The sequence below is a fragment of the Lithobates pipiens genome, unplaced genomic scaffold (assembly GCF_037356315.1).
Source record: "Lithobates pipiens isolate NorthernLeopardFrog02 unplaced genomic scaffold, aLitPip1_a1.2 Scaffold_23, whole genome shotgun sequence".
Taxonomy (NCBI): domain Eukaryota; kingdom Metazoa; phylum Chordata; class Amphibia; order Anura; family Ranidae; genus Lithobates; species Lithobates pipiens.
The window spans coordinates 163,877,629-163,890,090 of record NW_027507785.1 but is presented as its reverse complement, the minus strand read 5'-3'; the positions used below and the strand labels follow the sequence as shown (position 1 = coordinate 163,890,090).

The 12,462-nt window shown below is 42.3% G+C and overlaps 1 protein-coding gene across 3 annotated transcripts in view; it reads right to left on the bottom strand.

The window, feature by feature from the left end:
* The window catches only part of PMM1 (phosphomannomutase 1), a 149,181-nt gene that overhangs the window by 109,427 nt on the left and 27,292 nt on the right, over positions 1-12,462 (bottom strand). The gene's annotated exons all lie outside the window — the stretch shown is intronic.

Genomic DNA, 12,462 nt, shown 5'->3' with positions numbered 1-12,462 from the left:
TCAACAGGGCAGTGATTTTACCCATATGTAGAGAAGGGACGTGGCTGGGACATATTCTTCTGGTGCGCCAATCCCTGCTAGCCCTCCTCCCCTGTCCCATCCCATATGATGTCAGGCATGTGGCTTCTCTGCACCACTCTTAAAGTGGAGAGGAGCACCAATGTCCCAGTCTTACCAATGGAGGGTGAGCAAGATGGTGACTTAACTCGTGCGTGGCATGAGTCTGAACCAGCAACAGCTTTCCCGCTAAGACGTTGTCAAAGTCGACAGCCATTCATAGACAGGGAACAACTCGGCCACCTGTGATTGGCTGTCAGCTTTAATAGATTCCTGGCAAGATAGCAACAGATTGAAGACCCCCACCATAGAGGAACCCTGGCAGAATTAAAACTACTGGGCATTTCTATTTTGGATTCCACTGAGGAAGTTTTACACCTCTGCAGTCAGAGGGTTCAACTAGCTGCTGAAAAGCAAGAGATGAAAGAAAGGCACACCAGAGGGAAAACTGCAGCTATTAAATGACCACTAGCCCAGGAATACTCATGGACCAGCTGAGGAGATATGGATGTGTGACCACTGTCACTGCAGGTGCAGCACAATACCCACAGTTGTGTTTGGTGTTACTTGGCCCTGCACCCTGTTCCCTCATCACTGGCTCTGATTGACAGCAGGAGCCTATGGCTTCCAATGCTGTGTCTGAGCCAATGAGGAGTTCTGGCTAATTTGAAAAAAAAAAAAAAAACACACAACCTTAAAAATAAAAAAGTGTAGGATTTTTTTTTTTGGGGGGGGGAACGACATGTACCAAACACATGCCCCCCATCGTTTGCCCTCTCCACCATTTGTATTGCTTGTACAACTACTCTCATGGATCACGTTCTGGGAATAGAGGAGCAGTTGAATGACAGGATATCCAATGCTCATTCACAGAACGCAAAGCAACGAAAATAGTAACATGACCTCTCTGAATGGCTGTGAGGGTAGATAGGGGCACGGGGGTGGTGCACCTTTTATCAGTAGCAGCAGTTTCTGCTAGCCTTCACAGCAATGAAAGACAGGCACTAAGGGCAGCATGCACTGCTTTTACCAGAAGCAGTCGTCTGCAGGTAACTGGATACAAACCATTGCACATAACTAATGTGCTTGGTGCTATATTCCCCAAAAACCCTAAACTTTAGCGTTAATGAACCAGGAAAATTAACAGTTTTGTATTTTATATTAAAATTACTCTCTTAAATACACTAGTAAAGTTTGAAGAAACATCAGCAGCTTCAGGCTCCCTCCAGTTGATGGTATACATCGATACACTGGTAAGAAACATAGAAACATGGGGGTTGAATTACTAAAGGCAGATAGACTGTGTACTTTGTAAAAATGCATTTTTTTCTTTCCCTTTCACCTGATTAGGTATTCTCTACAAAGTAACGTTTCACCACATTCACTATGCTCTGGGGAAAATTAATGTAACTGCACTTGCAAAGTTCACAGTCTATTCTCCTTTAGCAAATCAACCCCTTAGATGCCTTCAAAGGACTATATTTAGAAACAGTAAAGCTGGCCATACACCTATAGATTATCTGCAGATTTTCTATGGTTAGATGGAAAAAGTGGAAGATTCCTCCATCCACACAGTTTAGCAAACATGGAGAAATCTGTTGCACTTTTTCCATCTAACCATAGAAAATCTGCAGATAATCTATAGGTGTATGGCCAGCTTTAGCCAATCATTTGCTCAAAGCAGGCCCCTCTCTCTGACAGGCCACACTCCTCAGCACCACAGCTGTATACATTAACTACTTCCCACCCGGCAAATGTACAGTGCCTTGCAAAAGTATTCGGCCCCCTTGAACTTTTCAACCTTTTGCCACATTTCAGGCTTCAAACATAAAGATATAAAATTAAATTTTTTGTGAAGAATCACCAACAAGTGGGACACAATTGTGAAGTGGAACGAAATCTATTGGATAATTTAAACTTTTTCAGCAAATAAAAAACTGAAAAGTGGTGCGTGCAAAATTATTCGGCCCCTTTACTTTCAGTGCAGAAAACTCACTCCAGAAGTTCAGCGAGGATCTCTGAATGATCCAATGTTGTCCTAAATGACTGATGGTGATAAATAGAATCCACCTGTGTGTAATTAAGTCTCTGTATAAATGCACCTGCTCTGTGATAGTCTCAGGGTTCTGTTGAAAGCGCAGAGAGCATCATGAAGACCAAGGAACACACCAGGCAGGTCCGTAATACTGTTGTGGAAAAGTTTAAAGCCGGATTTGGATACAAAAAGATTTCCCAAGCTTTAAACATCCCAAGGAGCACTGTGCAAGCGATCATTTTGAAATGGGAGTATCAGACCACTGCAAATCTATCAAGACCTGGCCGTCGCTCTAAACTTTCAGCTCAGACAAGGAGAAGACTGATCAGAGATGCAGCCAAGAGGCCCATGATCACTCTGGATGAACTGCAGAGAACTACAGCTGAGGTGGGAGAGTCTGTCCATAGGACAACAATCAGTTGTACACTGCACAGATCTGGCCTTTATGGAAGAGTGGCAAGAAGAAAGCCATTTCTCAAATATATCCATAAAAAGTCTCATCTAAAGTTTGCCACAAGCCACCTGGGAGACACACCAAACATGTGGAAGAAGGTGCTCTGGTCAGATGAAACCAAAATCGAACTTTTTGCCCACAATGCAAAACGATATGTTTGGCGTAAAAGCAACACAGCTCATCACCCTCAACACACCATCCCCACTGTCAAACATGGTGGTGGCAGCATCATGGTTTGGGCCTGCTTTTCTTCAGCAGGGACAGGGGAGATGGTTAAAATTGAGGGGAAGATGGATGCAGCCAAATACAGGACCATTCTGGATGAAAACCTGTTGGAGTCTGCAAAAGACCTGAAACTGGGACGGAGATTTATCTTCCAACAAGACAATGATCCCAAACATACAGCAAAACCTACAAAGGAATGGTTCACAAATAAACGTATCCAGGTGTTAGAATGGCCAAGTCAAAGTCCAGACCTGAATCCATTCGAGAATCTGTGGAAAGAGCTAAAAAACTGCTGTTCACAAACGCTCTCCATCCAACCTCACTGAGCTCGAGCGGTTTTGCAAGGAAGAATGGGCAAGAATTTCAGTCTCTCGATGTGCAAAACTGATAGAGACATACCCCAAGCGACTTGCAGCCGTAATCCCAGCAAAAGGTGGCTCTACAAAGTATTAATGCAATTTTTTTATTAGTTAAAGTTTCAAAAATCCAATAGATTTCGTTCCACTTCACAATTGTGTCCCACTTGTTGGTGATTCTTCACAAAAAATTTAAATTTTATATCTTTATGTTTGAAGCCTGAAATGTGGCAAAAGGTTGAATAGTTCAGGGGGGCCGAATACTTTCGCAAGGCACTGTACATATACGGCCAGGTGGGAGCTCTCTCCTGACTGGACGTTTAGGAATGTCCTTCAGAAGGAGGGTGATCGCGCCCGTGCATCAGTGCGATCCCCATGAGCTTGTGTCACCCGGACACGGCGCATCTCCGATCGGCAGGAGGGCTCTGTGATTGGCCCTCCTGATCACATGACAGCCGTGTCCAATCACAGCAATCGGCTCTCCTCTCCTCACACAGAAGTTGTCGCTGAGGAGAGGAGAGCAGATCCCTGCAGCTGGCTGGTGATCAGTGAGTATGAGCTGTATTTTACAGATTTTTACTCACTGATCACCAGTCTAGTGTAAACACAGTGTAAACACAATGTCCCCAGACAATACACAAAAACATAAAAAAAACAAAAAAATAAAAACACATGTCCCCCACATATGTCCCACTAAAATCACATGTCCCAATGATTATCTGCACACATATGTCCGTGATCACCTGCACACATCTGTACATGATCATTTGCGTACATATGATCACACAAACCAATTATTATACAATTAACAGAATTTTTTTTTTTTTTTAGCAAAAACATGTAGCAGAATACATTTTGCCTTAAATTTATGACAAAATTCGATTTTATTGGAGTTCTTTTAAAAAAATTTTTTTTTTCCAAGTTTCCACTTTTTTTTGCTTATATCGCAGAAACACAATGAATAAAAATGAATAAAAACAAGAGATAATGGGTAGGTCAGAGGTTGGGTGTTATGGCGCCAATACATCAGGTGAGCATTATTCACAACATGTTTTTATGTAGCAGTAGTATAATAATATTTAACTCAGAAACAGCTGTTTTGTTTTATTAGATATCATTAGCATGCAGTTTAGATGATTGCTTCTTCTAAATTACAAACGGTCATAGTCTTTGATAAGTGAATTAAAGTGGTTGCAAAAGCTAAAAGATTTTTTTTTATATATAAATTGTGTTTTTTATTGAATATAGAACACGATAGAGTACAGAAACTAAAAAATGCAAAGAAAATCACATCTTGTACATTGAAATTCAAAAGAATCAATTGTAGCTCTAGTAACATCAAACAGATCTGCTACAAAATGTGTACCAGAATTAAAGTGCACACAAAGGGGGTATACTCAGAGGGCTAAAATCAAGAAGTAGTTGAAAACTGAAGATAAGGGACTGAAATGTTGGGTTAATATGTGGGTATTAAGTTGGGTTTTAGGGGTGAGATGCCGCACTCAGATTTGTCCCACAAATCCCAAACTATCAAATCTGTCCACTGCATCATCTACCTGGGCTGTCATGTGTTCCATTCTACATATTTCGGCAATAACCTGTAAAAATGGATCTTGAGATGGGGGTGGGGGACAATTAACAGATTAGGATAACTCGTTTGGCGGCCAACAAGATATAGGAGGCTAATTTATTCAAAGCTTTCCCCAGTCCAGAGAAGGGGAGACCCAGAAGGAGATGTAACAGATCCAGTAGAAGAGAATGCTCAAATATATGCTGAAGCAGAGACATCACCATGGACCAAAAGGGCACAATTAATTCACATTGCCAGAAGATGTAGTAGTGGGTGCCTCTAGATTTACCACATCTCCAACAAAGAGGAGAGAGGGAGGGGTCATATTGATGCAGTATTTCTGGGGTCTTGGTACCAGAAGAGTAGTATTTTAAGTGCTGTCACGCACCCGGATACTTTGGATGTTGAAGTCCAGATCTTAGCCCATTAAGGGAGGGAGATTGGCGTTTGGGTGATATGGGCCCATTTTCGCATATAAATGTGCAAGTCTTCCGAGATTGGAGAGGACTCCTGCAGTAACTGATATATGGTAGAGATTAGCTGCATTTGATGCGGGGCTTTGGGAACAAAGGAGCTCAAACGCTGCTGGTTTAGGTAGAGAGAGTTGAGAGAGAGAGAGAGAGCTGGTCAGAGAGAGAGAGTTGATAGGTAATGACTCACTTGGAGATATGAGTAGAACAAATTGTTGGGTATCTGATGCTTAGACTGGAGGTCCGCAAAGGTCCAGAGCTTTCAGATAATAGGATGAGAAAATTGGTGGAGCTGAAACAAAGCTGCTTAAGCCCAAGGAAGCATTTGAATGTGGGATAGGCTGTCTGGGATTAAAGGGTTGTAGAGAGGACGAGGCATGAGGAAGAGAGAACCTTGTAGCACATGTACGCCATATCTTTAATGAGAACAGCAAAGGACCCAGGCATAAACTTTGAAGTTTGGGATCTTGGTGCAGTGGGGGCGACCAGACTAGGGAGTAGGGATGAGTAGGGAACAGAGAACCCATCTCAACCTCCGACCACCTATTTGGCGGTGAAAGGCTAGACCCGTATATCACCAGTTTCTGGGAGAGAAGATCACTGAGCTCGCTACTCTGTGTGCCTTATTGCCCCATATAAATCTTAGGAACCATCTTTTGATCCGTTTCAGTTTAGTCATGGGTATAGGAACTGGCAGGGTCTCAAAAAAGTATAGCAGTGGGGGCTGGGCTTGTATGGCTTCCGTAATGGACGTGTCTCTCTGAAGCTCCCGTCCTGGCCTGCCCGCACACATCAATATTAAAGAAGTCAACCCTCGGGACAAACCACCAGGTCCTAATTGTGGACAGGAAGGGTTCTAGGATAAGGGTAAACAGGAGAGGGGATAGGGGACAGCCCTTTCTGGTCCCATTAAAAAGTGTAAATGAGTCACTTAGAGTACCGTTAATGTGGATTTGAGCAGTGGGATTGGAATATAGGGAGGAGATACAATAAAACATCTTGGGGCCCAGTCCAAAGTGAAGTAGAGTCGCTCTAAGATAGTCCCAATCCACCCTATCAAATGTTTTTTCGGCATCAGTGGAGATAAATAGGGTGGATTGGGCACGTCTCGTATTGGATTAGGGATATTGCTCGGAGGGAATTATCTTTGGCTTCTCTACTAGGTATGAAACCCGTCTGATCCATTGAGACCCAATTGGGTATAAGGGGAAGTGTCTTGGCTGGCTTAGCCCTTCCTCCTCTGGGCTGGCCGCTCAGCTGTCGGCTAATTGCCAGCTCTCTTCTCTTTCCACAGTTACCAGCTGTTCCTGATGATGCTCACCTGACCTGCCTATTTAAAGCCTTCCTGCTCTCTTTTCCATTTGCCTTCGCGTTGGTCACATCACAGGGAACCATCTCCTGCTGTTTGTTTCAAGACTGGCTTGCTGAAATCCCACCTGGCTTCTTATCCTGCTTGCGGTTGCTCTCCTTGGATCCCTGACTTCCGGCCTGGCTGATTACCCGATCTGCTTAATGAACTTTGGACTGGCTGACTACCCAATCTGGCTACAGGACTCTGGCTATGCTTGACTACGCTTTTTTTCTATTTACCTTTTTATTTTTATTAATAAACAAGTGTGATTTGATTTTACTTCTGTCTCAGTCTGATTCATGGTTTCTGACAGGAAGTAAACGATTAGCCATAACCTTGGAGTATAATTTAACATCTATATTTAGCAGGGAGATCGGCCTATAACTACCACATTGGGTGGGGTCTTTTCCTGGCTTGGGAATGACTAATGTGTGCTGTGAGAGATTCAGGGCGCAGTCCTGAGGTTTGTGAAATTGAGTTGGCGTATGCTGTAAGATGAGGGAGTAGAATGTGACTAAATGTCTTATAGTAAAAAACGGAATACCCGTCTGGCCTGGGGGCTTTCCCTGTGGGGGAGGATTTCAGAGCTACTTGGAATTCCTCAATGGAGAATTCCGATTCCAGTTCCCTAAGGGCTGAGATGAGTAATTTTGGTAGGTTGGCTAATTTCAAGTAGGAAAGTATGCGGTTGCGTCTCTCCTTTGGAGTCAAAGAGGGTGAGTCGCTGGTCACTTTGTATAAGTCTGCGTAGTATTCCCTGAAGGCTTTGGCTATGTGTGGAGTTGCATGTATAAGATCCCCATTAGGGAGTTTTATTTTGAGGATAAATGATTTAGATTGCTTTGCTTTAAGGGATCTCGCCATTTGTCTGCCTGGTTTATTCCCTCACTCATACATTTTCTGTGAGAAGCGTTGGAATTTTCTTTTAGTGTCTAAATCAAGGAGGTTTTTTAATTCTTCACGCTTCAATGTAAGGGCCTTGAGGTGAGTTCAGTGCAAAGTGAGTTTATGCTGTTTGTCAAGATCTGCTATTTGATGCAGTACGTGTTCGACTTGCTGACCATGCTCCCTTTTTTTCCCTCGCTCCTAGTTCAATAATCCGGCCTCTCATGGTAGCCATGTGGGTTTCCCACACAATATCGGGAAAGGTCTCGGGAGATTTGTTTTCTTTGAAATATTGTTTTAAATGAGAGGACAACATGGATACCTCTGCTTGGTTAGAAAGGAGAGAATCATTCAGTTTCCAACTCAACAAGAGCGGTGAGCCAAGGTGGGCATGGTCTGATATAATAGCAGTACCTATATGTGTGGACTGTAGAAGCGAAGAGATGGTGGTGATCTAAAAGAATATTGTCGATACAGGAGTAAGATTGGTGTGTCCTAGAGAAATGGGAGAAGTCTTTTTCTTTAGGGTAAAGAACACGCCAGACGTCAACTAGTTGAAGATCTAGGAGTCTTCTTTTAACAAACGACAGTCGCCTAAATGAAATATTAAGAATGAGCATGGGAGGTGTCCAAAATAGGGTCTAAAGGCATATTAATGTCCCCTTTAAAAATAATTATACATTTGGAGAATTGTGACAATTTGGTGGGAATTTGGGAAAAAAAGCCAGGCTGGTTGTGGTTCGCACAGTAAATATTTGCTAAGGTACATTGGGTATTGCCTAGAAAGCCCTTCAAAAAGAGAAAACGACCCTGATCGTCTGCTAGCATGTCTAAAAGGCGAAAGGGTACATTACCGTTGAATCCAATGGCCACACCTTTAGCTTTATTAGTGTCAGACAGGCTATAGTACCACTGAGGAAATTGGGGTGAGGTCAGTTTGACCGGCGTTGAGTGGGTTAAGTGCGTTTCTTGAACAAAAGCAATGGAACAGGCAGATTTTTTCAATTCACGGGTAACTTGGTGCCGTTTTGCTGCTACACTCAAACCCCTAACATTATATGAAGTAATGGTTAGTGTGGCCATTATGTCAACAAGGTGTAACCCTTTGGCTCATACTTCCACGCATGCCAACCAGGAAAGGGAGGGTGAGGGGGGGGGGGGGGGGGGGAAGAGAACAGAGAAAGATAAAGAAAAATGAATTGTGAAGAACAAGTTTATGTAGAGAACATAGTCATCTGTTAGAAAAATTCTGGCAAACAATATCATGTCACGCAGTGATCCCTGTGGGGAGGGAGAGAGCAGGTAGCAGTCCAGATCTCCAGAAAGAGATCAGGTGTCGCAGCTCAGGTGCCATCCGCTCTCGCCAACCCCAGAAGGAGGAGAGGGGTAGGGGGTGTACCATAGGAGAGATACATGGGAGCAACGCGCTCCACCAGCGTTCAGCTAGATATGAAAAAATTGCAAGAGATAAGCTCCAATGAAATAGAGTAAATCATAAAGACAACAAAACCAAACAAGTAATTTCCAATAGAATAATCAGTATAACTTGCAGGTATACTCAAACAGTCTGACAGGAGCCCAAAAAAGGGGGGCTCCCAATGTGATCCCAAGCATCTATCAGTAGGCCAGGTATAACAGAGGATTGCAAAAATATCCTTGGGGATTGTTGTTCCAGGGCTCTCAGAAAAAAGGAACGTAAACAAGAGAGAATACTTCTCAACCATGCTTTTGTGCAAATCCTGGAATTGATGTACGCTTTTTTTAGATGGGGTTCTTCACCACTGAATGTCCGGGGAGGGTGAAAACTTAGGAACAGGGTCTTGCCAACCCGGGAGATCTATTTGTGGTAGGTTGAGATCATTCAGAAACAACAATAGATCCTCTGGGAACCGAAGAGTGTGGGAGCGGCCATTTTTTGTGGCAATTAGGTACGCCGGAAAGCCCCATCTGTATGTAATCCCATCTGAACGTAGGTGTTAATTGGATCTGTTTTAGACTGCATTTACACTTTTTTTGCATGCGTTTTAAATCGCGGGCAGATTTGCAGTGATTCCGCCCGTGATTTGAAAGCGCCGATGTGTGAATTTTTGCAGGACTCAAATTTGAGATGCCATTCATTTGAATGACACCTAAAATCACGGTGTGGGTCTGCCGCAATTGTCGCTCTGCAATCACGGCAACCCGTATAATGGGAGGCATGTCACCCAAAAAAAACTTCAGGAGCTACTCCTGGGTGACATGCTACTGTGATTTTAGGCGTCATTCAAATGAATGGCATCTCAAAATGCAGGCAGAATCACGGCAAATCTTCCCACGATTTAAAACGCTAAAGTGTAAATGCAGCCTAAATCATAGTAATATAAGAAAACTCATCCTATGTTAAAAGGGAACAAGGCATTGTTGGTGGCAAGATCTGTCCCTGGAGGGATCTTTGACAATCTGGCAGGGCCTAACACATGTCCACCGAATACATAGCAATCCCTATTGAGTGCAGTTAATTTTTAAACAGAAACATACAAAATTTACTGGTAGTTCTGTACATTCTCTACACAAAATCTTCTCTAAAAGCAAGGCTGGTAGGGTGAATTCCATGCTACTTACTATACATCTTAGGCTTGGTTCACACTGCAGCGATGCGGGAACCCTGCATATCCAGTGCGGGTTCCTGCATCACATACAACTCACAGGCAGTTAACATTGCCCTATGCAAACTGCTGGGAGTGTCAATAGAAAGTTAATGACACCCCCATTTCAGTTTGCTTATCGCAGTGCGAACTGCCAATTCGGACAGGAATCGGATAGCATTGTGTGGACCAAAAAAGGGTCCTGTGTGAGTTTGGTCTGAATGCGATGCAAATTCAGCTCTACAAGTTGTATGGCTGAATTCATATTGCACAGACATTGCATTCGATTCGCACATCACTGCGGTGTGAATCACATGCAATGTCTGACATCACAGCAGTGGAAACCTGCCCTTAAGGGAAACCTATACTTTGAGAAACTTGAGCCGTCCTTTGAAAAACCCCAGCTGTATAGCTACCTTATCCTTCAATATTTTGAGTCACTGATCTGGAACAAGTGGTAGTAAGAAAGTAAAATGGAAAAAATACATCTAATTTAATAAATTTAAAAGGTAAAAAATAAAAATGTTTTTTTTTTTAAATGGACAACTGCCGCCCACACATGCATGCACAAATGCACCTAGGATGTTTGTATGTAAACAGGGATCAGGTCATATATTTTGGACATCATCATGCATGATGAAGTGGGAGGAATAATTATTTTTGGTTAATTATAAGCTGATGAGCTGTAAAATGTTTTTAAAGTGTCACCTATGGACAATTATATTTATCAGCATTTTCAGCCCTTTCATGACATGAACACAGAGGTTTTTATGGCTTGATATTTATATGGAATCGATCTATTCAACACAGTCTCATCTTTTACATTTTTACAAAGAAATTGGAATTCTATTGTGTTTGTGTACACAAAAACTAATTTTAGTGTAATTTTTTGTTGTGTAGATATTGTGCAACATAAAAATTTGCAACTATAATCTTTTTATACTACAGGTTTTCTCAATTGAGAAAATATATATGGATTTGGGTAATTGTCATGCCAAAAATCAGCATTTTACCTTGCAATGCATTTTAAAAGCAACTTTTTCTGCATGTTCCTTGGGGAAACATAAAGAGATTAATTTGATTACAAGTACAAACATCTAGGATAAAGCTGGCCATACATGGATAGAATATAATTCGAAAAAACCTTTGCTTTTGATAAAGATCTGTTGAGCGACTGTGTGTTGATGCCATCATTGTATTTAATTGTTCTTTACATATTATCGATCGTTGATGACATAGATGGTAAATTGTTTGTTGATCAATGATCAATGCACGTGCGCTGTATGTTTTGTTTTTCCCCAAACCATTTACTATCGATTTCTCTTCTAATGTTTAGAAAATTGTTTGCTTATGCAACAAAATTCTGACATGACGGATATTTATTTTACGATCAAATAGAATCGAAATGCGCCCACTAAGGCCGCGTACACACGCGGGGACTGTTCGCCCAACTTTGTCCGTCAAACAGTTTCGGCAAACAGTCCGCTCAAAATTAGCATGGACGGACATGGCCACACACGACGGACGAACAGTTTGCTGAAACCGTGCGCGATGACGTGAACGGCACGTACGACGGGACGAAAAATACGACGTCCTATACACTGCATTATAACTTTCGGCGTGAAAATCCTTTCTGAGCATGCGCGGAACTTTGTTTGACGAACAAGCCTACACACGAGCGGACTGTTCGCTGAAACAAGGTTTCAGCGGACAGTTTTTCGGAAATTCCGAAAAACCTTGTCCGTCAAACTGTCCGCTGAAACTGTCCGCTGAAAGCCCACACACGAGCGGACTGTCCGCCCAAACACTGTTCAGCGGACAAAGTTGGGCGAACAGTCCGCCCGTGTGTACGCGGCCTTACATTTCTAAAGTTGAATGAATGGGCTTATCGAACGCTTTTTCAAATGATTTTGTATCTATGTATGGCCATCTTAAGTCTTATACATCAAAATAAATATAACTACTGAGCATTTACCAACTGGTGTAGGCTTATTTTTTTCCCTAAGGAACACATTTTTTTACTAGGTAAATAAATGTCCAAATTGCATGTTTTTGTTTTCTACTAAAAGCTTAAAAACTTCACATGTATAAATAGAAAGATGGCAAGATACCTATGTATTTAATGTTGGAATTAGAATGTTGGCTGAGAAAAATGTCAAACCATTTTAAATCATTAACCCCACAAGGTGTTCTCCAATGCCAGTGTCACCCCAAAGAGATTGCCAATTTTTCATAAAACGATTATACCTCTTTCAGGTCCCCCAAATTCCCATCTCTACATATGTTGTGAACGTACTTCATTTTAAAACTGAGATTCATATAGGGACCCCATAGGCCTGGGAGTGCTTCCCAAACTCTCTACCAAATTAAATCAAGCGGTGGCTCAGGTGTCCCAAATCTTGGTAGCTACTATTATACTGCTCAAACAGCAAGTT